Consider the following 25727-nt stretch of genomic DNA (forward strand, 5'->3'; position numbering starts at 1 on the left):
TTATACTCAGCTTCTCTTTCCAGTTCCCACATGTTGGAAAGCAAATGTGCCAGCCACACAGCTCCAACCATGCAGATGAGCACAATGCCCAGGGGAGAGCTGAGGCACAAGACAAAAGGAACCTGGGTCTGACTGCTCTGTCAATCACAGTGGCCCCACCAGCCTGAACCAGCTAGACTGTTATGTGACAGTAAAACATACCTTCATCTTTTTTAAGCCACTCTCTCAGGACTCTGTTATAGCAACTTCACATTTATACTAACTGATACGCTGGATAAAAAGAGGCTGCAGCGAACGTTTTGGTTTATTTCACACATGCTTTCCAAGAACCCATAGGACCAACTGCAACAAAAGCAATCTTTCTTATTTATGAGCCTGGCTAAAGATTGCTTCCTCCCTAAGAAGGAAAGCCAGGTCCTTCTAGGCAGGCAGGTTGGGGGCTCTGAAGGGTCTAGCAATCTATTACCCCCACCATCTAACACTCCTCACTTTCCCCAATAATCCAAGGAAATTGTCTCTCCAGCTTGGCTGCCACATTCTCAACAGAGTGGACAAACTCTATGATGGAACTGGCATAGGAATAAAGTCTTAGACCAGAGGAGCTGCCATGGAAGGGGATGACAGGTCCCCCTGGTATCCCTGCCCAGGGGGTGATGGAATAGAGTAAGAGGCTTGGGTAGCCTGTGAGTAATGTATAACTCCCTTGTGAATTGCAGTGAAATTGAAAACACTGTCTTTTTATGTAAATAGAGATATTTCAAGTACAGATACAAGCATGCGCCCTTTGCTGTGAACGTCTCTTAATCCATAGCCCACCCTTTCCTGCTTCTTAATGGCCTCCATCTCCTCTCTGCAGGTCCTATCTTATCAGTCTTTTAGGGCCCAGAACAAATGCCACCTCTTCCCCTCGAAAAACCTGCATGTTGTCCACACCCAGATCGATCGCTCCCTTCTCCAATCAGCTAAAGCATTTTTATCTGTGCTTCCTTGGGGACACTTGAAACTTTGTACCTTGTAGATGGGTTGGTGAAGATGCATAATGAAGGCTTGTGGAGTAGCTGGAGAGAGGATCTTTTAATGAGAACATCTAATGTCTGTCTCCTGCTTTCTGCTAGGGGACAAGATCTCACTTGATTCTTATGTCAACCCTAGAGTCAGGTACTATTGTTACCTCCACTTTAAGGACAAGGAAACTGCAGCACCAAGAGATTAAGGAACTCATGGTCACCCAGCTAACAACTGGTGGAGAAGAGATTTCAAGTCAGGAAGCTGCAGTGGAGAGCTGACCGTTATGATCACTGCACAACGCTGCCCTCATTCATAAGAGGGAAAAGTGGGTACCCAAGAAGCTGGCACAATGGAAATATCCATACCAGAGGAGGTGGCTGCAGACAGGAACAGGCACCCCTGTGTTCAGAAGCCCCCTGGGCTTATGTGTGGAGAGCCATCACATGACAGCAGGCTTGAGCTTTGAGTTACTCAGCTGAGACCACAAAACAATTCTGTCAATTAAGTCAAACATCTGGTCAATGTAGCAAAAAATCAGTCACCAGGGGTCTGGCCACAGACCCAGGGCTCCTTCCAGGCAGTAGATTCTTCCCCAGGCTCCAGTTGATGGAAGTGAGGCTTCCCTAATTCCCAGACCCTAATTTGCATGTTCCCCTTTGATTGGCTGGGAAGATTCACACCTAATGCAGCCCTTAGGACATCATGTGAGCAAAGGAGGGACAAATCCTGTGGGCTCTAAAACGTGCCTCAGAATGGAGAGCCAAATTCAGTGCAGATCCAAAAAGCACATTCCCAAGCCGGATGGTAAATTCTGTACTGCCTGCTGTAGAAAAATGCAAATTGCCATAATAAATGCTGATTATCCCAATTACCTCTAATTGTCTGGCTTGTGTAGCAAGAACATTACCATAGGAGAGACTGATAAGGGAGACGTGTATTTAGCAGAATACCCTATCCTGGGAGTTGGGTTACAAATGAAGTAGGTGATCTGGGCCAGGAGGCCCCCTCTGTGGTCCCTGGGAGGGATGTCACAGAAAGACTCGAGGGCTTCAAAGTCTCCCAGCTGCTTGGGGACAGCACTGACGCAGTGACATCTTTATGCAATGGTCATTACATGCTATTTTAAAAATTGGCCGTGTGCTGGAGAGATAAGGGCAGAGAATATATGCTTGTTCTCCATGCCTCCCTCTTTCTGGCCAACTGGGTCTGCGGAACACCTAGGGGGGAGGGGAGGCTATTGGATGGAACACGACATTATTTTCCATCATTGTTTTGTAACATTTGATTCATCCGTTTATTTAATCAACCAGCCGGGGCAAGCATACACTATATACCAAGCATCTGGAAACACAGAATTTTAGAGCCAAAAGTGACGTTAGAAATTATGCCCACTGAGTATACAACAATCGTATCAGGTGATTCATTCCTTCCAGTAGCAAATAATTTACAGTCTCTACCACGTGCCAGGCACTGTTCTAGGCTCTGAGGACACAGCAATGAATAAATGAGACAAAACAAAAACAACAACAACAGAGGAGAGACAGAGAATAAATGAGATAAACAAATAAAATAAAGAGCATACTGGAAGGTGGTAAGTGACGAGGAAAAGCAAGCAGGAGAGAGGACGGAGATTACTGATGACGGGGCTTGAGGTTGAAATTTAACGTAATTAGGGTGACATGAAAGAAGATGACATAAAAACCTTAAATGGTAGTAGCAATGATAGACTGGCCCTGCCTCTAAAAACCACATGCTTTTAGTCAATATCTGAATAAACTAGAGAAAATTTGATACAAGACAGAAAAATGTGGTCACCAGTTATCGACAAGTGCATTAGCTAAGGTCTTACATGTAATTATGTAGGCTCATTCTTTATTAGCTTAGGTAAGATCACAAGGCTTGCTGGGACCTCTTAATTCTGTTACAGCATTGATTAAGGCTGAGCAAACGCAAAATGCGCAATTTGCCTGCACCCTTGTGGAATTAAAACCTTTCCGTTTACTGATAGAGAAATTACTACTATAAGGAACACCTCAGCTAAACCAAGAAATGATTTAATTTGCCAATGAAGAGAAAAACAGGGCCTAAGCAAGGAATCTTCACTTTGTCTTGGTCCCAGGACAGAAGCTTGGTATAGGCTCAGACTGATGGGGGAGGCCCTGAAGATGGCTGGATTATGAAGGAAACTATCCAAGTGCCTCCATATGCTCTTGCCCAATTCCAGGTACAACCACTGGGCTTTGGCTGAAGATGTCTCCTTCAGAGATAGGTGGACCTCATTCCAGGACACCCCACAGGTGCCCTCAGTACTTGATTCACAGCCTTCCTGCCCTAAGCCCTCTCTGTCTGGAAGAAGCCCTGCCACCACATTACTCTTTTCCTTCTTCCACTCCAAGCTTTTTTACTGACATCCTTGTAAAGCAATTCCAACTCATCAATGGGGCCACAATGAATACAACCACAGGGGTACCTCACAAGTGATAGCACTCGACAGTTTATAAAGTTTCTGCATCTGTTACTTCATCGAATCTTTACAAGAGTCCTAAATCTCTGTTTATGGATGAGGGCACCAAGGTTCGAAGGAAGCGTCCAAGGTAACAAAGAATGGAAGCCAGGACAGTCTGGCCACAATACACATGTTCACCTTTACCTCGTCACGACCAGTTGCCTCCAGGGTCCACTGTGCCCTTCTTTTGTGGCTGGGCATATGGCTTCCAGAAAGAAGACAACATTTCCAAGCTCTTCTTGCAACTAGGTGTGGCCACAGGACTAAGTTCTGGCCAAAGAGGTGTAAGGGGCAGAGGTATATGTGACTTACAAGAAGTGTCCTTACAGGCAGTTGTGATATACTCTTATCAGAATATAATTTGGTTTTCATCCTAGTCCTGGCACAGAGCTCCTAAAACCCTTTGTAACTTCCTGTGATGAGAGCCATAAGGTATCCTTTTCTACGTTAATGGTGATTTTTAGAAAACACCTAAGGGTAGGGGCTGGTTGCTAAGGGAGTGAACCATTTAGTTAGAGAGTTGGAACTTTCAGTTCCACCCTCCTGACCTCCTGGGAGGGGAGAGAGGCTGAATCAATCACCAATCGCCAAAGATTAATCATTCATGGGTCTATGATGAATCCTCATTAAAAATGGTTTGGAGTACTTCCGGGGTGGTGAACACCTTGAGGTGCCAGGAGAGTGGCACACCTGGGCAGGGCATGGAAGCTCTATGCCCCTTCCCACATGCCTTGCCCTGTGCATCTCTTCCAACTGACTGTTCCTGAGTTATATCTTTTCTATAACAAACCAGTGAGCTGGTAAGTAAAATGTCTCTCAGTTCTGTGAGCTGCTCTAGCAAATTAATCAAACCCAAGGAGAGGGTCATGGGGAACCTCTGATCTATAGTCAGTTACTCAGAAGCACAGAAGACAAACTGGACTTGCAACTGATGTCTGAAGCTGGGGGACCAGTCTTGTGGGACTGAGTCCTTAACCTGTAGGATCTGACACTGTCTCCAGGTAGATCGCGTCAGAATTGAGTTGAGCTATAGGACACACAGCTGGTCTTGGAGAACTGCTTGGTGGAGTGGGGAAACAACACACATGGGAATTAGTGTCAGAACCATAGAGGGTTTTGACCCTTCCCTCTTCTCCTTCCTGCTGCCTGGAATGTAGATGTGGTGGCTGGAGTTTCACTGGCCATCTTGGACCAGGACATGAGTTTGGAAATGGAGGCCATAGCCATCAGGGCAACAAGATGGAAGGAGGCCAGGCTGCCTAGCTGGGCTTTTATGTAAAATGGAATAAACTTTTGATGTCCAATTTGGATTTTCTGTAAGTCAAAGTCATACTTCAACCTAAATAATATTTTATCTACAAACAGAGCTGGCCTTGGAATACCAACATATGCCTTTCTACCTCTGTAACCAGAATCCTAATTTGGAGGCTCTTCTTCTCTCCCCTGGACCACTGCAATAGCTCTTCACTAATCTCCCCTGCTTCCAGTCCCACTACCTCAAACCCATTTTCCACACCAGGAACAGAGGGACCTACCAAGTATGCTCATCTGGCTACAACCCTTCCCGCCTCAGAACCTTCAATGGTTTCCCATTTGCTGCAAGATGGTGTTCAAACCTCTTCTTGCGGGCCCTAATGCCCCACGATCATGCCCCCTAGCTCTACAGAGGAATTCTCACAGTTCCCTGTGCAGGGTTTTAAGCCAGGCTACTTACTCCACTCCATCCTCCCTGCATGTATCACACCATTGCTTGCCCTGGTGTATCTGCTTGTGTCATCTCCTCCATCGGGAACAGTGACCTGCCCCTGTGCTCTGGCCATCTCCTAAATGTCCTTCAGTGTGAACTCAGGCTTCAGCACTGCAGGATGCCTTCTCTGATCTACTTCTTATCCCCACTCCAGACCACGTAAACTTCCAGCTCATGTCCCTATGCTACACTGACCACATTGCAATATAATCATCTCCTATGTGTCTCTCCCCTCCACTATACTGTGAAACCTTCTACAGCAGGGGTCCCCAATGCCCGGGCCACCAACTGGTAGCGGTCCTCTGCCTGTTAGGAACCGGGTCGCACAGCAGGAGGTGAGCATCAGGTGAGTGAGCGAAGCTTCATCTGCCGCTCCCCATCGCTTGCATTACTGCCTGAACCATCCCCTGCCCCTCATGTCCATGGAAAAATTGTCTTCCATGAAACAAACATTTTGGTCCCTGGTGCCAAAAATGTTGGGGACCACTGTTCTAGAGTAAGTTCTGGTGTCAATTTCATCATTCTCTCACTGGGACCTGGTAAAGACCTGGCCAAACCAGACATTCACATTATCGATGAAGAAATGGATGAATTAATTGTAGCAGACTCTGTTGGTAAGTGGCCCATATCTCCTCAGGGCTCACCATTCCCACGCATGCTGATGGCCTCACACTCCAAGCATCTGTGACTCTAACTAAAGGCTTTCTCTGGCCATAGGAGCTCACTGGGCTAGGGCAGACAGGCCAGAAATGCTGAGAAATTACTTCCCCCTGCAACCAATCTTGAATGGGAAATGGTGGATAAATACCCTGGCTTTCTCACCCCTTGGGTGGGACAACTCTGAAGTGTGACCTATACAATTTCCTTTGGTAGGCAGAATAATGGCCCCTCAAAGATATCCATATCCTAACCCTGTGAATATGTTAGGTTATGTGGCAAAGGGGAATTAAGATTGCAGATGTAATTAAGGTGGCTAATTAGCTGGCCTTAAAATAGAAATAATCCTGGAATATCCTGGTGGCCCCAATGTAATCAAAATGGCCCTTAAATGTAGAAGGGGGAGGCAGAAGAGGGCAGAGTGATGTAATGTGAAAAAAACCTGCTATGGCTGTCTCTGAAGGATGAGGCCATAAGCCAATGAATGTGGGCAGCCTCTAGAAGCTGGAAAGGGCAAAGAAGTGGATTCTGCCCTCAAGCCTCCAGAAAGGCAGCATTGCCAATACCTTAATTTCAGCTGTGTCTGACCAATTGTGGACTTCTGAACTATAGAACTATAAGATAATAAATTTGTTCTTTTAAGCCACTAAGTTTGTGGTATTTGTTACAGCAGCAACAGGAAACTAATGCACTCCTAGAGGTCCCCAGTGGGACTGAGTCCCAGTTGTTCAAATCAGTAATTTGCTCATTAACACACCCTCTATCGGTTTCCTGTGCTTCCTGTTCTCACTTCCCTACTTCTCTACTCATGCTTCCTGAGTTCACCCCCAAATATTCTACTTACCCTCAAATCCTCACCTGGGTTTGCTTCTAAGGGGACCCAACATAAGATATTAATTAATTGGAAGAACTAGTGTTACTTGACCAAAAAGGCCTGGGCTCTCCTGACCCAGGATTTGACCCAGATCTGATACCTGACAGCTTTAGGAATTCTGGGCCAATTAAGTTCCCAGGATGATCAAATTTGTGGGAATTTGGAAAGTTAAGAGACATCCCGCAGTTACCAGGGATTAGGGGAAGCCCAGCAGTGGCTCAAAGGGAGAGGTGTGCTGGATGGGATGGAACAGAGGGGAGGGAGGGCAGGTGGAGCAGCAGTGGGCTCAGAAGGGCCACCCAGAGAAGGGTGGCAGTGACCTCCCACTCATCCCCTGCTTCCCTCAGAAAGGTGCCCATGGGAAATAAGAAGCTTTAACCTGAAGAAAAGGCTGGGGAGGACAGTAGCTGGAGAACAGGGTGGTGGTGGAGAAGCGCAGTGCTCTAAAGTCCCTACCAGGGGTGTACCAGGGCTCTTACCCAGTGTACAGAAAGGAGGGGAAAGTGATGCAGCAGGAGAAGTCAGACTCCAGCTAACTGTCTCTCTTTAGCCACCAAGCACGTGGGATAGAGGGATGTTCTTTGCAGAGAATCCAGGAGATAGAATAAATGGGATGACCTTTTCAGGCCCATTCAAATCTGAAGTTTGGAGTTTTTATGACCTTAAGACAAGATGACAAGATCACCCCAGGGAGCAGGCAACAGCCAGAGAGGGGGAAGAGGGGGAGAACCTATAAATGTACTAAGCAAAGGTCTTCCCGGTGCAACTACTGCCTCCGCTAGAAGGAGGAAACAGAGCTCTGCCCTGGAGAGCTCCCAGTCTGAGGGCAGAGACTCAGCCCTATCTTCAAGGAGACCCTGATATAATGGGGGTGGTGGGGGGAGATAGGGCACCCACCTGAAAGAAACCCACTGGCCACACATCCAACAAAACCCTGGATGAGTGGGTGTCTTCCCCATGAGGTGATATGGACAGAGAGGAGAGGACCCCACTCAAGAATCTTCCAGGATCGCTCCTTCTGGAGGGCAAGCCACAGGGTCTTAGGTTGGGCACAGCATGAGATTTATAGGTAGAATGTAGGTAGAACTCTGACCCACTTCTGCTTCTCTACCTCTACTCAGATCACCCCAGGCAAGCCACTCCTCTCTCTACCTTAATTTTCTCATCTGCCAAAGGAAGACAGTGTATGTTTTACTTATCTCAGTATTTGGACATTTGAATGAGGTGATGATGATGATGGTGTGTATGGTCCAAAAATAAGGTCCTCTCCCCTTCCCCTCTGCTCGCCTAGGTCCCTGGTGTCCTCACTTTGATATCAGTCGGTGAGCGGAGGGGAAAAGCTTCCTCTAGATCCCATCTTGGGGCAGGCTCAGCTGCCCACGTTCCCAGAGGCTGGACTCAGCCCACGGACACTGTAGCAGGCTCTGGGCTGGAGCCAAGGCCTGGATTACAGGACGTGACATCCCCACCTGCAACCGCACCCCCCTGCAGTCCGGCCACACTCACATCTCAGCTGCTCAGAGCTGGAGACACAGTGTCTGGGGGACATCGTGAGTGACTCCTGGCAAAGTTCAGAGTGATGCAACAGGGATTTTTTTAGATGAGTTACCTCCAGAGTGGGAGGTAAGAAGAGAAAACAAGGATGTCTCAGAGAGGTCTCACGCTGCTCAAGGACATCTCAGGGGCAGGAGGCAGGGGCCTGGCTCTGCTCTCTGGAAGCACACAGGGAACGTGTCCCCTCTCTCCTGCACAATGGCAAGGAGACAACTCTGACTGCAGGAGCTTCTGATGGGAAAAAAGCCACCCCAACCTCAGGGATGGCCCAGTCTGATGGGGGAGATACAGCCTCTGTCTTCAGGGGACTGCCAGTCAAAGGAGGAAAACAACCTCCGATTTCAGGAAGATCTATCCGATGAAAGACACCTGAAACCCAGGATGCCCCAGTCTGAGAGGGGAGACAGACCTGACTTATGGCATCTCCCTTCATGATGGAGGAGGCACCGTCCCTGCCGCAGGTGGCCCCAATCTAATGGCAGCAGACAGCCTCTGCTTTAGGAATCTCCAAATCTGATGCAGGAAACTCAGCCCCTGACCTCAGATCCCCCAAACCCTTGCCTGAGGGAACTCCTAGTGAGAGGATTAGAACACACTTAGAGAGCATCTGTCACAAGCCAGTGCAAATGTCACCATGTGGAAAGGGATATAATGGGCTCGTTAGGGAATGATTTCCCTGAATGGATGTGCGCGGGGCTGCCTTGCAAACCCCTCCATCCGTCCAACCCCAAGCCTCGTTCATGACTTTCTTTAGTGGACCGCAGGCCCTGCTGACCTAGAATGGGAGGTTTAGCATGTATTCCAAAAAACATTGTCATTAATTCTATCCGTGTTTAGTGAGCACTTGTTCTCAGCCAGGCAGTGGGGCTTCAGAGACGAACTTTTTGAATCTGGTCTCTGCCTTCTAGCAATTCCCACCCGGTGTCAGACGAGGGAACAAGTCCTCCTCCCACTGCTCTTCCTCCCTACCCCAAGCACCTAGAGATCCCATAATGCCCTGTTTCCATGTTCCAACCTCGCCAGCTGTCGGGCTTGCTTTGGCCATCTCTGCGACCTGTGCCTGGCACGGAGTTCAGCCCCAGAGTTGGTGTTCAACAATTACTGGATGCATTTAACACACAGCAAGGCAGGTATCGATACACTACTTTCTACACCTTTCTATATGCTTGAAACTATCATAATTTAAGAAAAAAATGATAAGAAAGACATGCAATAAAACCACATAGAAAGGAGAGCAAAGGGAAATGGCCAACATTCAGAGTGACGGGGAGATTCAGATTTAGAGGGTGCTGGGGGTGTGGGATGCTGGGACTGGGCCCAGATGTAGGTTATGGTCAAGCTGTTTCTTTGGTGGTGAGTTAGTGCATATTCTCCGTTACTAAAGAAAACTAACTCAATAGTCGGATAAAAGTGGTTCATAGAAAATCAGTGAGACATGAGACTCAACTTCAGGTCTGGGCACCTGAAGTCCAAAGAGAAAAAAAACGAGAGTGAAAACCATACTAAGAGGAGAGTGGACAGGGTGCTGAGGAAGCAGGAGGGGCTGATCTGTGCCTGTCGGGTTGGGGGTGGGGCGGGAGCACATGGCACAGGAAAGCTACACCCCCGGCTCCCGTCCCGCCTCTACTTCTTACTAGAATCCTCTCATCTCTTCTCTTCTTTGCCTTCATCTCTAAACTGGAAATAACAACAGCCCTTTCTTCCTTCCTGGCCAGTTTTGAAATGCACTGAGGTGACACATGTAGGGGACATCAAGAAGGGGCAGGAGCTCACCCGAGGTGACCATTAAAGTGGGTTGAATGGTCCACCCTCCCCCAAAAGATAAGTCTACCTCCTAACTCCCGGCATCACCTGTGAGTGCTGCCTTGTTTGGGAAAAAGGTCTTTGAAGATGTAATTCAGTTAAGGTGATGAGGTCATCCTGGACCTCGAATCCAATGACAAGTGTCCTTCTAAGAGACAGTAGAGGAGATTAAAAGACCTAGCAAAGAAGGCCCTGTGAAGACAGAGGCAGAGACTGGAATGTTCCTGCCACAGCCAAGGAACACCCTGAGCCACCAGAAGCCAAAAAAGGGAGGAAGGATGGCCCCCCAGAGCCACTGGAGGGGGCGCCACACCACAGCCTTCATTTCAGACCTGTGGCCTCCAGAACTGTGAAAGAATACCTTCCCGTTGTTTGAAGCCACTCGGTTTGCGGTCATTTGTTACAGCAACCAGAGGAAATGAATACAACCATCACCACTGGTGTTCATGCTGTTTATTCTCCGTGAATCCACCCCGTCTCCAATCCATTCTCTTCCCCCTCTGACCCCTGGGTCTGGTCCCAACCAACTGCGTTTCTCAGACTTCCCTTTCCTCTGGCTTTCTGGGGTTCGGTCACCGGGGGGTACCAACAGGAGACTGGAGAGTGAGGTGTGGTACTTCTTCCACCACCCTGCCATGGCGCCGGCTTCGTGGCCGTTCTGGCAGTGGCTGTGTCCTAAGGCTGCACCTCTTGTGGGACAGTCCCTCTCCCCGGCTGCAGCTCTCAGTGTTCCCTCTGTTCCCTCCCCTTGCTCTGCAGTCCCCAGGGCTGGTAACCGTTTGTTCCCTGCCTTGTTTTGCCAGGAGTGTACCAGCACTTGTGGGCCCGCTGCCCTGCCCACACCTCTGTAAACCGTCCCCTCACTTAGCCCTCTGGTTAACGCTGGGAGTTAGTCATCCTTGCAGCTGGGTCACTGCCAGCCGGTGTCCATCTGCCTGGGGCAGAGGGACAGACTTGTAACCTCAGAGCCAGCCCCTTCCGTTTGAATTCTCACTGGCAGAGATCTCTCCCTAAACAGTCACATTGGGGGACAATGGGGCCCTTGGCACCCGAAGCATGTGCCTGGGCCTCAGTGTCCTCACCTGTCATACATCCCCAGCTTCCCTGTGGAATCCCACCTAGGACTTCCCTGCCCTAGCCGCCTTAGTCCCCTGAAGCATGCCCATTTGGGAAAGGGGCGATCATGGGGTGGGCGTGCATCAAAGAAACACAGCACCCCTCCCCACTGCGCCCCCCATGCAACAGAAACCAACAGTGAAATTGTGCCAAGTGTTTTCCACGTATCCAGTGAGTTAAGAGGCTGTTTGGGGGCTTCCCTGGCATCCAGTGGTTAAGACTCCACGCTCCCACTGCAGGGGGCGTGGGTTCAATCCCTGGTCGGGGAACTAAGATCCCACATGCCTCACAGTGTGGCCACAAAAAAAAAAAAAAAAAAAAAAAAAGAGGTTGTTTCTTGCCTGCTCTTCGAGGAATTTCCTGAGAGAGGGAGAGAGAGAGAAACTTGGAAGACTGAGCAGCCTGTGTGATGACCCCCAACCCCATCCCATCTCCCCCCATCTCAGGATCCGCAGCCTCCTCCTGCTTTGGCCCTCACATCACCTCTGTGTTCAGCTCTGACATAGGCGACCTCCAGGCCTGGGCCCCACTTCATGGAGCAACAAAAGGGGGTGGAACATGAGAGGCAGGAGACAGGACAGGGGGTGGGGCACGCGCCCCGGGTGCCACCTGGAGTGTCAGAGCTGGAGATAACATTAGAGCCACCTGATGAGCAGGTCACACCCAGAGTGTCCCTAAGCCTGAGGACAGTGGGCTGAGAAGAATGTGGGCAAACCAGAGCGTGTCCAGCAGAACAGGGCCTGATAGGTGATGGGTGTGGGAGCTGATGGCCAAAAACGAGGAAGAGCTGAGGGGCCAGGGGACCCTGCTTGTGCAATCCAAGTCTGCAGGTAAAGGCATGGGGCTGGCCTGCAAATATCTGAGGGGTATCAGGCCAAAGGGATGGACTTCTCAGTGGCTCTAGAACTTCAGCCAGGGCAGGAACGGACAGTGAGGCAAGTTTGGGGCTCAACAACCCAATGAATTTTCCCAAAACTCAAACTCCTGGGAGATGGGTCTGGCCTCCTGGCAAAGTAACAAGCAGCCCATCATTGGATGTGTTCAAACTGGACTGTCGTGATTCAGGGATGCTGCCATGGGGACCTCTGTAAAGGATGTTACTCTGACTGCTAAAATCTCTTCCTGATACACCTGAGCTGCCCCGTGGAGGTGGCATGGTGTGGAGTCCAGAGCATAGACTGGAGGCAGCTGGCCCCGATTCAAATCCCTGCCCTGTTATTAACAGCAATGTGGCCCGGGGCAGCTCACTAAAGCTCCCTGCTGTAGAATGGGCATAAAAGTAACAGTACCCCCTTCACAGGACTGCTGATTCATTCTGTATCACATCAAGAGATGCCCTCTGTGAGATGGCTTGTCACGCACCCACAGCCAGAACAGACTTGCCCGTAGGAAGAAGGTGAACAAGGGACCCCATGCCTGCAAGCAAGGCTGGCAAGAGGGTGCCCACGTGTCCAGAAGCAGTGAGGCCCACTTATTCACAGTAATTTAGTGAACCTTATGTCCCCAAATATCCCACATCTGGTGGCATGGTCACAGGGACCCAATAAGCTGTCCAAACGCATGCATCCCCCCACACATAGGGGTCTTAATGATAAGCTCCCTTGTGTGTGCACAGAGAAAAAGACAATGTGGTTATAAAAAAAGCTTGGATCTCCCCCACCTCCCCCCTGCCTTCCCCACCCCCATCTCTGCTCTCCATCTTCCCTCCCCCCACCCCTTCAGTTTCTCTTGTTTCCTCTCCTCCCAGAGCTGGATAAGTGTCTCGAGGTCAAAACAACTGATCGATTCCACCAAGTCAGGGACCTAGCAGGCAGGGCTTTGTGAAAGCCAGGAATCTGGGAACTTATTCTCACTGCCTGCCCGAACTTTTCACTTGTTTGCCAGCTGAGTTGGCATCTGAAGACCCGACCTGTTCCCCACAGCAGCAACTCAACAGAAGGGGGAGGACTTGAGGGCATGGGGAGCGGGCCAGGGGGGTACTGTGGTCTTATTTAGTCCAATAAGGATTCCCAGGGGTCCTGCCAAATGACCTTGGGAAATGGTTGGCTGAGTACCCCCTCTGTCCCCATAAAGCTCCAGATTTACCTGCTCTGCACCCGTAGCATCATTCCTCAGAAAACCTGGCAGCACAATGCATTTCCCTCCTCCTGATGCTGCTGTTGGTATGAATCACTCAAGAAACTGCATCCTGTGGTTCCAAGGAGATCCCATGAGGAGCCCTGGATGTGTCATGACTCCGAGCATCATTGAAGACAACGATATTGTATTTTCCCCCTTGGCCTCTCCCTCTGCCTGTGGCTGTCATCCCCGCCTTCAGTTAACTTGGTGGGCTGACAGCCCAGAACCATGTCATTCATTCCCCAAACCTCATTTTCATTGACTCTCAACTTCCTATGACTGTGATTCTCCTTGGCCTGGAATCTCCTGTCTCTTTCCACCCTGGTGTTCACACCCTTCACTCACTCTGGGCTGCATCCCCCCCCACCCAGCAGTTCTTAAGCACCTGTTTCTCAGGCTGTTATGGAAACAGGTCTCATTGGGTAAGATGCTGGGGCAGAGGTCCCCCTGTGCCATCAGAGGAACACAAAGCATGCCTGGCCCATCCCGGCCCCTCTGCGTCTGGCTCCCCCTGTCTTCCCAAGGCCGGCTCACACCTTGTCTTCCCAGTTCCATGTCTCCAGTCTACCTTCTTTCTCCTCAAAATAGGTGACCTCCTGGGCCCAGCCCAGCTCCAAGGCTCTGCTCTCTGCCAAGTGCTGGCCAGGAGTGACAGTTCTAAAGTGACAAGCACCCCCAGCTGCCCCCCCTTGACAAGAAGTCCTGTTAAGGATCGCAGGTAACATCATGCCTCCCCTCAGCTTAAATGTCAAGTCTCCAGGAAGCTCCTGAAAAGGAGACAGTGTCTGTCAGACTAGAAAGCGCCTCTGCTTCAAAGTCAGAAAAACCTGAGCTTAAACTCCAGCCTGGCCATCTGCTTAGCTGGGTTAGGAAAGTGACATAGCCCACCTGGGCTTCCATTTCCTCACCTGAGTCATGGGGAAATGACAGATAGTGGTCAAGACTTGTTGAGTCCCAGGCATAGTTTCAAGGGTGTTATATATGGCTGATTCATTTAATCCTCCTGACAACCCCAAAGGTGGGCATTGCTGTTATCACCCCCATTTAATTGATGAGGAGACTGAGGCACCGAGTGGTTAAATCACCTGCCCAAGGATATATGACTATAAAGCGGTCCTGCAGATCCACCGTGGCCTTAATCACTACCACGCACACGTCTTTCTCGCTCGTTGGGATGCAACACCCAGATACTCCCTGGCACACAGCAGGCACTCAATAAATGCAAGATGGTCTTATGGTCGTTGGTAATCTAGACATGAGGTCTTCAGGCAGGCCAGTGGGATGGGATCGGTGTAATGAGGGAGCCTGGAAAACGGAGGGCAGGGCACATGCAGGTAAATCATGACTCTTCTGCAGTAGTTTCCTGGGGCGGCCTTAACAAATGGCCACAAACTGGGTGGTTTAAAACAGAAATTGATTCCCTCTCAGTTCCGGAGGCCAGAAGTCTGAAATCAACGTGTCGGCAGCACCCTGCACCTTCTGAAGGCTCTTGGGAAGAATCCTACCTTACCTCTGCCAGCTTCTGGGAGCTCCTCAAAATCCTTGGCCTTCCTTAGCTTGTGGCTGCATCGCTCCAATCTCTGCCTCCGTCTTCACGTGGAGGTCTTCTCTGTGCCCCTTTGTGTCTTATGAAGAGTGGTGAGGTGATGCCTTTTTGTCTCTTATGAGGACACCCATCTGGGGACTAGGGCCCACCTTAATCCAGGATGATTTCATTTCAAGATACTGATCAGCTCTGAGGTCCTGGGTGCACTTATTTTTGGGGGGGGCACTATTCAATCCACTACGCATTCTTCATGCTCCTTGCATAGAGAAGGTGACGCTAGAAGACCATGTGCTCTCCTGGATCTTGGAGGAAGATGAGTATTGAGCCACATCAACCACTGAGGCAGGATGGTGGCTAGTGGGGACAGCCGGGGCTACACCCACTCTCATGGTTGCTGGAGAATGGGGGTGCCACTTGCATCCCATACACGGAGGAGGGGCTGCCAGAGGTCGGCATAACCCCCAGAGTTTGCCAGAAGACAGGGTCTGGGCTGGGCTGGGCTGGGGATCCCAGCACCTGCTCTGAGACTGTGAGACTGCATTTGACTGACTGCTGCTCTGAGAGGTCAGCTGGACCAAAAGAGCATCGCAGGGAAGAGACCAACATATGAGCCCAGCGGGTCCCTGGAGGGAAAGTGGAGAAGAAGGATTTGGGGATTCCACTCAGTATCAGAGACAAACACCGGCTGCCTCCCCCCAGTGCTGGCTCTGGCATGACGCAGAGCTGTGTGCAGGGGACGAGGGGTAGAGATAGACAGAACGGGGTCCCGGGCCTCGGGGCTCGCGGGCTGCCACAAGGGGGCGAGGAGCGTGCACAGATGGGGTGCACAGAGAGCTCTGTAGGTTGTGCAGAGAAAGGGTATTATCAGCACTAACAACTCAGTGGTTCTTTGTGTTTCAGTGGGAAGATTTGATGGCACGTGTAGGGAATGGGGATACTGAGGCCGAGAGAGGGGCCCCTGATCCCTTCCCCAAGTGCCAAAACTAAGGCTGTCCTCAGAGATGCTTTTTGAAAAAGCGGTTTCACGCCTCTTATTTCAAGTCTTCACTCTTGTGGCCCCTTCCATCCTGTTGCACATTCCAGGTGCACTTTTCTCTATGGATCCCAGGTCGATGGCACCCCCTGGAGGGTGCTGCCTGTGAGATGGGTCTATTGCTCTTGGGTTACAGAAGGGAAAACTGAAGTTCAAAGAGGATTGGTGATTTGCCCCAGAACACACAGCTAATCAAAGGTAGGGCTCGAGGGCTTCCCTGGTGGCGCAGTGGTTGGGAGTCCGCCTGCCGATGCAGGGGACATGGGTTCGTGCCCCGGTCCGGGAAGATCCCACATGCCGCGGAGCGGCTGGGCCCGTGAGCCATGGCCGCTGAGCCTGCGCGTCTGGAGCCTGTGCTCCGCAACGGGAGAGGCCACAACAGTGAGAGGCCCGCGTACTGCAAAATAAATAAATAAATAAATAAATAAATAAATAAATAAATAAAGGTAGGGCTCGGAAGAGGATCTAGGGATGTAGAATTCCAGCCAAGCAGGCTGCTCCACAGCAGCATTGTGACCTTTCTGAACTCTAGGCATGTTTGCCTTCCTGGGCTCCTTCCTTCTTAAAAAGATATTAAAAATTATATTTTATGATTGCATTGGTATAATGAGGAATATAATCCAGACTTGATTAAACATTAAAATATTTTCTTCTATCCTAAATTTGAGAATGGGTCTAATCGGCCCAACGTAGCTTCTGGGACCACTTACTGCCCTGCCCAGCCTGGCCTGGTGTGGCTCCACCCAGGCCACTTCCCTGAACCTCAATCACAGGGGCTTCCCTGCCCCACCCGTACCCCAGGCCATGTCAGGGGCTGGATCATCAAATATGCAAGCCTTTACCCCCCGCCCATAGCTACTGCAGTGCCCTGAGATATTACATGCCTCCTGTGTGCTGTACATTTCTCCAGACTCACCTCCTCCAAGCAGCCTTCCTTGATAACCCAAACCTATTAGGAGCCCCCACTAGGAGTTCTCTTAGTATGGAACCATCTTGAAATTTCCTTTGAACTTGTGTCTCCCAGCCTCACTGTAAGTATTAAGGGTGGGCCCATGTTCTCCTATGGGAACCACCCCCAGCTACACCAGCAAAGCCTGGTACAGAGCTGGGCACACAGGGAGCCCCATGAGCGGGAGCAGCCCCTGGGCCAGATGTGCTGAAGTACTTGCTGTTTCCCATTCCTTATTGGGGAATGTTGCTACCTCCCCTGCTTTCCATCTGGCAAACTTGTATACATCCTTCAAAGCCTCAACTCAAGTCTCCTGCCTCCAGAAGCCCTCCTTTACCTTCCCAGAAAGAATCCATTTCTCCCCTTTCCTACTCTCCCTCATTTCCAGTGCACAACCCACTAGAGGACAGGTCACACCACTCCCTCATCATCCTTTATGGGGCTGTTTTCCCACCACTCTGGGGGTCTCCTGAGAGCAGGGCTCAGCCCAGGCCTCAGGAGTCCTTGGTGACCTGATGGATGTTTTCCACCCTGGCTCTAGCCCATGCTCAGTGGGAAGCAGAGTCAGGAGAAGCATCCTGTTTCCAGCCTACCTGGGCCGGACTCCGAGGAATATCTCAGGTCTGGACGCCAAAAGGCCTAGACATCTGGTTCCCCAAAATCTCTTCCCATCTTCTTCATTAATTAAAATCACCTTCAACTCTTGATCATTGGGGAATGGATTATCTAGGTCATATCTACAGTTCTCAGCCCTGGTTGCACATCAGACGTATGTGAAGCTTTTATAAAATTCGAATGCCTGGGCTTCCAGCAGATCAATTACGTCAAAAATCCCGGTAATGGAACCCACCCAGCATCAGTGTTTTTGGTATTTTTAAAGACTCTTCAGGTGATTCCAATTATCAGTGGAGTGAATAGCACTCATCTTGCTGGTGGATTTTCCCATCAAAAGGGTCCCCTTCTGTTCTCACGATGTCTATCTTTTGGCTCATTTCCTAAGCCAAGGGGATCTGCTTGAAGGCTGGCTGGGAAGAGTTTATGCTGGACAGTGTGATTCGGCTGCCTGCCTTCAACATGGTTTTCTCCATTGTCTGTGGTCCAGAGAGGTTGAGCGTCTTTCACAAGGTCACTCAGCTAGAGGATGGCACAGCTGAGTTGATAAGTAGGTCCTTTCAACAAATGATTCAGTGGGAGCCTGGCAGAAGGACTCTCACTAGGGGACCAGTGAGTCTTGGGGATGGTGTGCAGCGTGCCTTTTCCCAGCACCCGCGCTGCAGAGGTGTTCCTGCTCTTGTCTCCCTGGGTAACATCTCCCCAGCCTCTAAGTGGCCAGCTTTGGGCACGTCCTGTCATGTCCTCCCAGTAAACAGACCCCCAAGCTGTGGCCGCACACCCTTCATTCCCCGTCCCCTCCAGAGCACTTGCTCTAAGAGGCCCAGGAGATGACACCCGCACCCCACTTTGGGGACCCGACGCTCCTCTCCAAGCCCAGGAAGGAGAGATGTTTAATTTCTCAGACAATGCCACAAGAAGTAGTTTACATGCACAAGGAATGTAACAGAGGCAGCAAACCGTGAATATTGTAAACCTGTTTGCGGCTTCTCCTCCTCTGCGTGACAATTAAAGAGATAGCTTGGGTCACACATGCAAAGTGGCAGCATCAGGGCAGGAAGCCACAGGCATAAGCTGACACAAGGGGACGAAGTGTCCTGTCTGCTGCCATGCTAGGCTCCAGGCTAGGGCCCACCCTGCCCCCTGCTCTTCCTCCTGGGTGGAGGGACAGGGTGTCCTGGTACCCTGCACACCCTTCCTTCTCCTGTCCCTGATCGGAGACATGAGTGGGGGGGGGGGCTGAACCCATACTTTGTGGATCCTCATACTCTTACTTGGTCCACAGAATAACCCTAGGGGGCAAATGCTATTATTGGCCCATCTTATAGGCAAAAAGTAATAAATCACATTGTCACCATTATCACCACGATCAAGGTCAACATTTGTGCATGTTTACTGTTTGCCAAGCTCTATGTCCTTTACCCATATCAATTCATTTAATCCTTGCAACAGTCCTATGAGTAAGTACAATTATTATCCTTATTTTACAGATGGGAGAAACAGAGGAACAGAGAGGTTGAGTAACTTGCCAATGGTCACACAGCTAGAAAGCAGACGTGAGGAAATAATCTAATCATCTGTTGAGTGAGGACAACGGAAATTCAAGAGCAAGTGATATAGACACAGCCCCATCTCTCACGGGGTAGGCAAATTAACTTGCTGAGTATCCCTCGACTGGACAGCATGGGGCCAGGACTTGAACTAGGAGCTCTGGTTCTCTGAATTCAGTATACTTTCTGCTTGACCAAGCTCTCAGCCTTTTCTAATGCATACGTGTGTGGATGTGTGGTGTAGGTGGTGTGTATGTGTATGTGTATGTGTGCACATGCACCTGTGTAGTATGTGAGAGGCCAGATCTGAAATTTATTGTATATTGATACACTTAATTAAGAACCAGTCACTGTTTTTGACTATCCTTCTGATCATATAGTAGGTCTCAACAAATATACTGATGAGTTAAACTGTATCAAATCCAGCACCATTCCCTTCCCCGAGCATCTACAGACTGGAGATGTAGAAATATTACATTCCAAGAAGTCAGTATAGACAAATAGTTGAAGGGCAGGCTCTAGAATTTTGTCTGGCTCAAGACCAAGTTCCTACACGTACCAGCTGGGAAACCTCTGGCAAACTGCTTACCTTCTCTGGGCCTCAGCTTTCTCATTGTAAAGGGGGGATGAGGATGGTTCCCCCCTCACAGGATTAGATAAATATAAAGCACTTAGAACAATGCCAGGCACTAGCACTCAATAAATTACAGCTATCATTGTCATCATCACCATCATTACACTTAATAAGACATGTGTCTCTATCTTTGTGCTAAAGCGCCCTTGAGAAGATTCTCTTTCCTCAAGCTGACAAGTGGTAAAAACCCAGAGGTGGGGGGTCAGGCTTCACACTCTTGAGCTGACAGTGGCTACAGTGTCAAGGGTGCTGGGCCTGCAAGACAGGACACACGGGTTCTCTCGTCCCAGCTCTGACATCACACAAGGCACTTCCCCACACTTGGGCCTCAGTTTTCTCCCTGGCAAAATGGGAAGTGTACTAAGTAACTTTTAAAGATCCCCTCCAGCTCTCACTTTCTGGAATTTCTAGGAGCTCTCTCTTGATTCCTTCCTGCTCTGAGCATCTGGTGCTGCCACCCAGGATTCTGAGAGGCACCCTGGGTTGGGGGTGACATAAATCTGAGTATGTGTTGTTAAAACCATACAGAGCAAGGTCCTCAATTCACAGGTAAGGAAGCTGAGACGCACAGCAGGAACCCAGCCAAGTCAGTGGCAGGCCTGGTCCGGGGTAGGGGCTGCTGGCTCTCTGTCCTCAGCACAGAGCCTCCCTAGAAAGCCCTGGGCGCCTGGGAGGATGAAGAATGTGCCAGGATCCCACTTTTGTGAAGGGGAGAGCCAGAATGCTAACTCAAGTGCATCTGGCTCCATAGTCCTTTCCTCCACTAGGTGAGGCCCTGCCAGCCCTAAGAATCTGTGCTGCTGTGAAATTAGTCTGGGAAAATAGTTTGAGCATAAAACCTGTGAATTTTTTTTTAAAGGCCTGCTTCTAGGAAAACCTCAAGGACTCTTGAAAATCGATGTTTGGGTAGAGACACGCATCTCCTCCCCTTTTACCGGTCCATATATGGAAGCCTCAGGGGCTAGTAGAAGGGATAAAAGTAAACACTAGATTAGTGCTTACTGTGTACCGGGCTTTGTTTTAAGAGCTTTGCATATATGAACTCATTTACTTTTTTTTTTTTCCCTAGAATTCCAGGCTGGTGTTTATTTTCCCTCAAGACTTTACATACAATTCCAATGCGTGTGTTTTGGGTCTTTTTGGGGTATAATTGCCTTTACAATGTTGTATTAGTTTCTGCTGTACAATGAAGTGAACCAGCTATACGTTGGCTCACCTATATCCCCTCCCTCTTGGGCCTCCCTCCCCCACCGCATCCCACCCATCTAGGTCTTCACAGAGCACAGAGCTGAGCTTCCTGTGCTTTATATCATGTTCCCGCTAGCTAGCTATTTTCCGCTCTGTATTGTATATATGTCAGTCCTAATCTCCCAGTTCGTCCCCCTTCCCCTTCCCCCACTGTGTCCACCTGTCCGTTCTCCACGTCTACGTCTCTATTCCTGCCCTGAAAATAGGCTCATCTGTACCATTTCTCTAGGCTCCTCATATATGCGTTAATATACGATATTTGTTTTTCTCTTTCTGACTTACTTCACTGTGTTTGACAGACTCTAGGTCCATCCACGTCTCTACAAATGACCCAATTTCGTTCCTTTTTATGGCTGAGTAATATTCCATTGTCTATATGTACCACATCTTCTTCATCCATTCATCTGTGTTTGGACATTTAGGTTGCTTCCATGTCCTGGATGTTGTAAATAGCGCTTTTAACAGCACCAGATTAGCAGTATGACCTCTGTTTTTCAGATGAGGAAATGGAGGCCTGAAAAGTGATTTCACACAGCTAGATACTGGGAAAGCTGGGATTCGGTCCCTCTTGTCTTGTGGGTGATCAGTTCTAATCACCATCTAGGCTGCCTGTAAGTCAGGGATCACGTCCTAGGGCCTGAACGTCTTAGAGTTGAGTGTTCTTAGATTTGAAGCCTAACTTTTTGACCAGGTCACAGTGTGGCCTTGAATGAATCCATGACCTCTGGGCCTCACATTCCACCCCTGGAAATAAGGCTTAGACAGTCCACCCTGCGGAGTTGTGATTGGGAATCATTGATAATGTATATCACCAAGTCTCAGAAGGGGCCTAGTGGGACATAAACACTCACCAACTGTCATTATTTGCGGTTTATAGGAATATCAGACTGCTGACTGGGCACTTACTGCAAAGCCTAATTACTCTGAAATTCATAGTAAATGAGACGGAGCTTAAAATAACCTCACCTATACGTCTGGAGAGAAGGTTAAAAAAAAGTTCTGCGGAAAACATCCATAAAGAACCTTTCTAGAGCACTTATGTGTTATTTACAACTGCCATGCTAATTTGAGTGAGTCACCAATAGCTAACAGGCCCCTGATAAGTGTCTAGGTCTGTTCAAGCTTGGGTTTGGAAGGAAGGAAACTACTTATTGAAAAGCAGTAACTGATTCAGACTCTTGTCAATGCAAACAGGTCCTCCCCGAGGATCAAAATCAGCTTGTTTTGGGTTTGCTTATTTTTCTTGCTCAGAATTCTAGAAATGGCAGGGATGGCAAGCAGCTTGGAGAAACTGAGGTCCAGGGAATCTGGGTGCACAGCCAGGCCCAGGGTACCTGGAGAAGCAGGCCTGAGAACAGGGGGCTCTCCTCTTCTGCCTTCCATATACCTGGGGAGTAGGCTGGGGGCTCCCTGGGCCCAGGTCTGAGAGGTCCCTATGCTCGGGGGCAGGAGATGGGTGTGGGTAGGAGCTCAGACCCCCAGCCCAGCCATTCAAAGCCTCAGTTCCACAGCCCAAAGGCTGAAGACCACAGAAACCCTGCAGCACCAGGCCAGACCCATGACACTCTTCTAAGTGTTTTACTTACACTAACTCATTAAGTCCTTCCAACAACCCAGTGAGGTGGATATTATTATTGTCTCTTCTTCACAGTGGGGAAACTGAGGCACCGTAGTTAACCAGCTTGCCCAAGCAGCTAGAAGGGACATTGGGGCTGTGGAGCCAGGCAGTATGACTCTGGGGTCTGAACTTTTATTCCCTGTGCCTCTTGGCTGCATGTCAAGCGCCGTGTAGATGTAGGACATACTTTTAGGCAGGAATGGGGAGAACAGGACAGGGAAAATCTAGGTTTCTGAAATTCCTTCTTTCTAGTGGGCCCAAGTCTGAAGAGGGTTTCTCTGTGGGTCACTTGGCCAGACCCGGATGACAAGCCCCATGGAGTCCCCAGTTCTCAAAACAGAATCTGGGAGGCAGATTTAGCTGGACCAGCATCAGGAGAGGATGCCAAGGCCTGGGGTGCTGAGGCCCACATGGAGGTACCTTCCTCAGGGATCAAACCACATTCTCTCCTCAGAGGGATCTTACCTCTGACACTCACCCACCCACCCACCTGCTCAGCCTTCTCCAGCACTCCCCAAGGTCCCCACTTCTCCTCCTGCCGAAGGATGCAAAGACAGCAAATAAAATCTCCAAACTTGTTGTCTTTTTTCTTTTTCAAAGATGTCGCCTGTCTGTGGTTGCCATGGTGACACCTGCCGGCTTCTCTGAAGTCAGGGCTCAGCTCCCTCCAACGGCCTCCCCCACTGAACCCCCCTTTTGCCCCCCCCCACCCTGCCCATCTCTGCCCTCACAGGTCCCCAGGCCCGGCCTCCTATTCCTCCTGGCCAGGCTGACTCAGATGCCACGGGTGGAGTGGGAGATGGCTCAGGCTGGGGTGGAGAGGACTTCAAAAGAACCAAGTGCACAGGCAGGTAAGTGACCGTGATAAGCTCCCGGGTGGCAGAGGCCTGCCAGGGACGCCCAGACACGACTGAGCTGCCCAAGGGCCCGGGTGCACTCCTCTGCCAGCTCCCTGTCCCTGCTGCAGCCTCCGTGCCCTCTGTTCCCCCGGCCTCTCCTCTGTCCTTTGGGCTCTCTCTTCTTCTACCAAAGCCCAGATGGCTCCAGCGTAGCCAAGAAGAAAGGACCTGTGAAAACTGATTGGCTTGATCCTGGCCAAGGTATTTCACCTCTCAGAGCCTCACTTTCTCCATCCCCAAAGGGTGGTTAAGACGTACCCTAAGGGTTGCTGTGGGGCATAAATGAGAAATGTGTGCAAATCCCAGAGACACAACAGACGCTAGAGCAATGCTCCTTCCCTCCTCTGCTTCCCGTTGTTCCCATCCCTCCCGCCCCTGCCCCTCCATCTTCGTCTCCATGAACCACTTTGCTGTTCTCTCTTCTCCACTGCCCTCCTTGCTCTGTCTCCTCTCCACCCCTTCCTCCCCAGGCTTTATAGCTAATGCAGTCAGCTTCCAGCCTGGAGGTCATCCATTCTTCCTGGGGTCATAGGGCTTCTTGGGGAAGGTGGGGGTGGGAGTTGCTCAGCCTCCAGAAGGGACAGCCTTGACCTCTGATGGGAAGCCAGTGAGAACACAAGAACAATAACGGTGGACACCATTTATCGAGCACTCACAATGTGCCAGACTCTATTTGAGGAGTTTTCCATGAATCAGCTCATGTAATTGCCACACCGCCCCTATGTGCACTTACTATTGCCATCCCCACTTCATGCCTAGAGGAAACAAAAGGGCAGGAAACGAGGAAGGAGCTGCAATTCTACACCGCAGGACACGAGAGGGAAGAAGGAAGAGGGGATCCGGCAGCTCAGAGGCACAAGCAGCATCTTCCTGCCCTTCCTTTTGTCAGGTCGAAGTTAGGGCCTGCCGTTATATCCCAGATACTCCCAAGGAGCATCTGAATCCCTGAAAGTATCCTTGGCTCAAGTTCAAGGTCACCCACAGAGTCTATCCCACCACCCTCCTCCAGAGCCTGTCAGCGTGCCCCACGCAGAGAGCGTGGCCATCTCTGTCCACTCTCCCGCCAGGAGCGAGGCCATCTCTGCATGCACAGCGGGCAGAATTCTCAGTCTCCTTTGGCAAAACCTTTACCATCCTGCCAGCCCGTGGCAGCTCTGTAGGGCCAGGGGCCGGCTACCTGCTTCCCACCACCTCTTCTCAGCAGCGAGGCTGCGCCAGCTGCCTCCCCACTGTCAAGGAAATGATCTCATTCCAGGAGCAAAGATTTACTAGCAGGCAGACAGCAGGCCCTGACAGGGATACAGTGTGGTGACAGGTCGAGAAACAGGGCTGGCTGGAGCTCTCATCTCCGGAGGACTCTGTCCAGTTACTGCTCATTAGTTTTCTCTTAGCTCTCTGGCTGTTGGCCACTTCTAATTCTCCCCTGCTCCCCTGCAGGCCCAAACTGGGGAGGGAGGGCTCTCCTTGCCAGAGTCCCACGACAGTTTCTCCTAGCCGCCTCTCTAGATGGCTGGGCCAGAGCTACACACAGTTAAATGCACACACTGACCACCTGGGGTCTCCCGAAAAGAGCAGATCTTGATTCAGAAGATCCAGGTGGGGTCTGAGATGCTGTATTTCTATCTGTCTGGAAATTACTTGGGAGTGGTGAGGGCCTAGATGACTCAGGATTGCATCCTAAGAGCAGACTTTGAGAGCCAAGGGTCTAGGGCTCCCCAGAGCCTCATATGGCCCTCCCAAGGCCTTCTTCTGGGATCTCTCCTTCAGGAAATAGACATCACACAATTGTTCTTAGCTGCTGCCTACCAGTCATACAGGCCTGCCCATGAGCACCTTCAAACTAAGACCATGAGCTCTGAGCCATGGAGTACAATACCTCTGAGCCACAAAATGTGGCACCTGGTCCCTTCCTTGGAGGAATGCTGTCCTTAGACCCCTCCAACCCTCACACATTGACAAGCACGGCCAAGCGAGAGCTGTGCAGAAGGGCTCTGCCACCTACACTCACTCCGCAGTCTGATCCCATAGAAGCTGGCAAAGTTCAGGAGAGGTGAGAAAGCTCAGGGAAGACACAGTGCAAGTCCAGATGTAGTCTCGGCTAGTAGAAAAGCCCCCAGATGAAGATCTGAGAGTCACCATCAAACACTCACAAAAGAGGCTAAGAATAGGTAAGAACCCCACATCTTTCTGCACTGCACTCCAACCTTGTGCAGGAAAGATCATCATCAACCTACTTCCTCTTGGGTTTCCTCTTC

Source organism: Hyperoodon ampullatus (genome assembly GCF_949752795.1).
Source record: "Hyperoodon ampullatus genome assembly, chromosome: 10".
NCBI lineage: Eukaryota > Metazoa > Chordata > Mammalia > Artiodactyla > Ziphiidae > Hyperoodon > Hyperoodon ampullatus.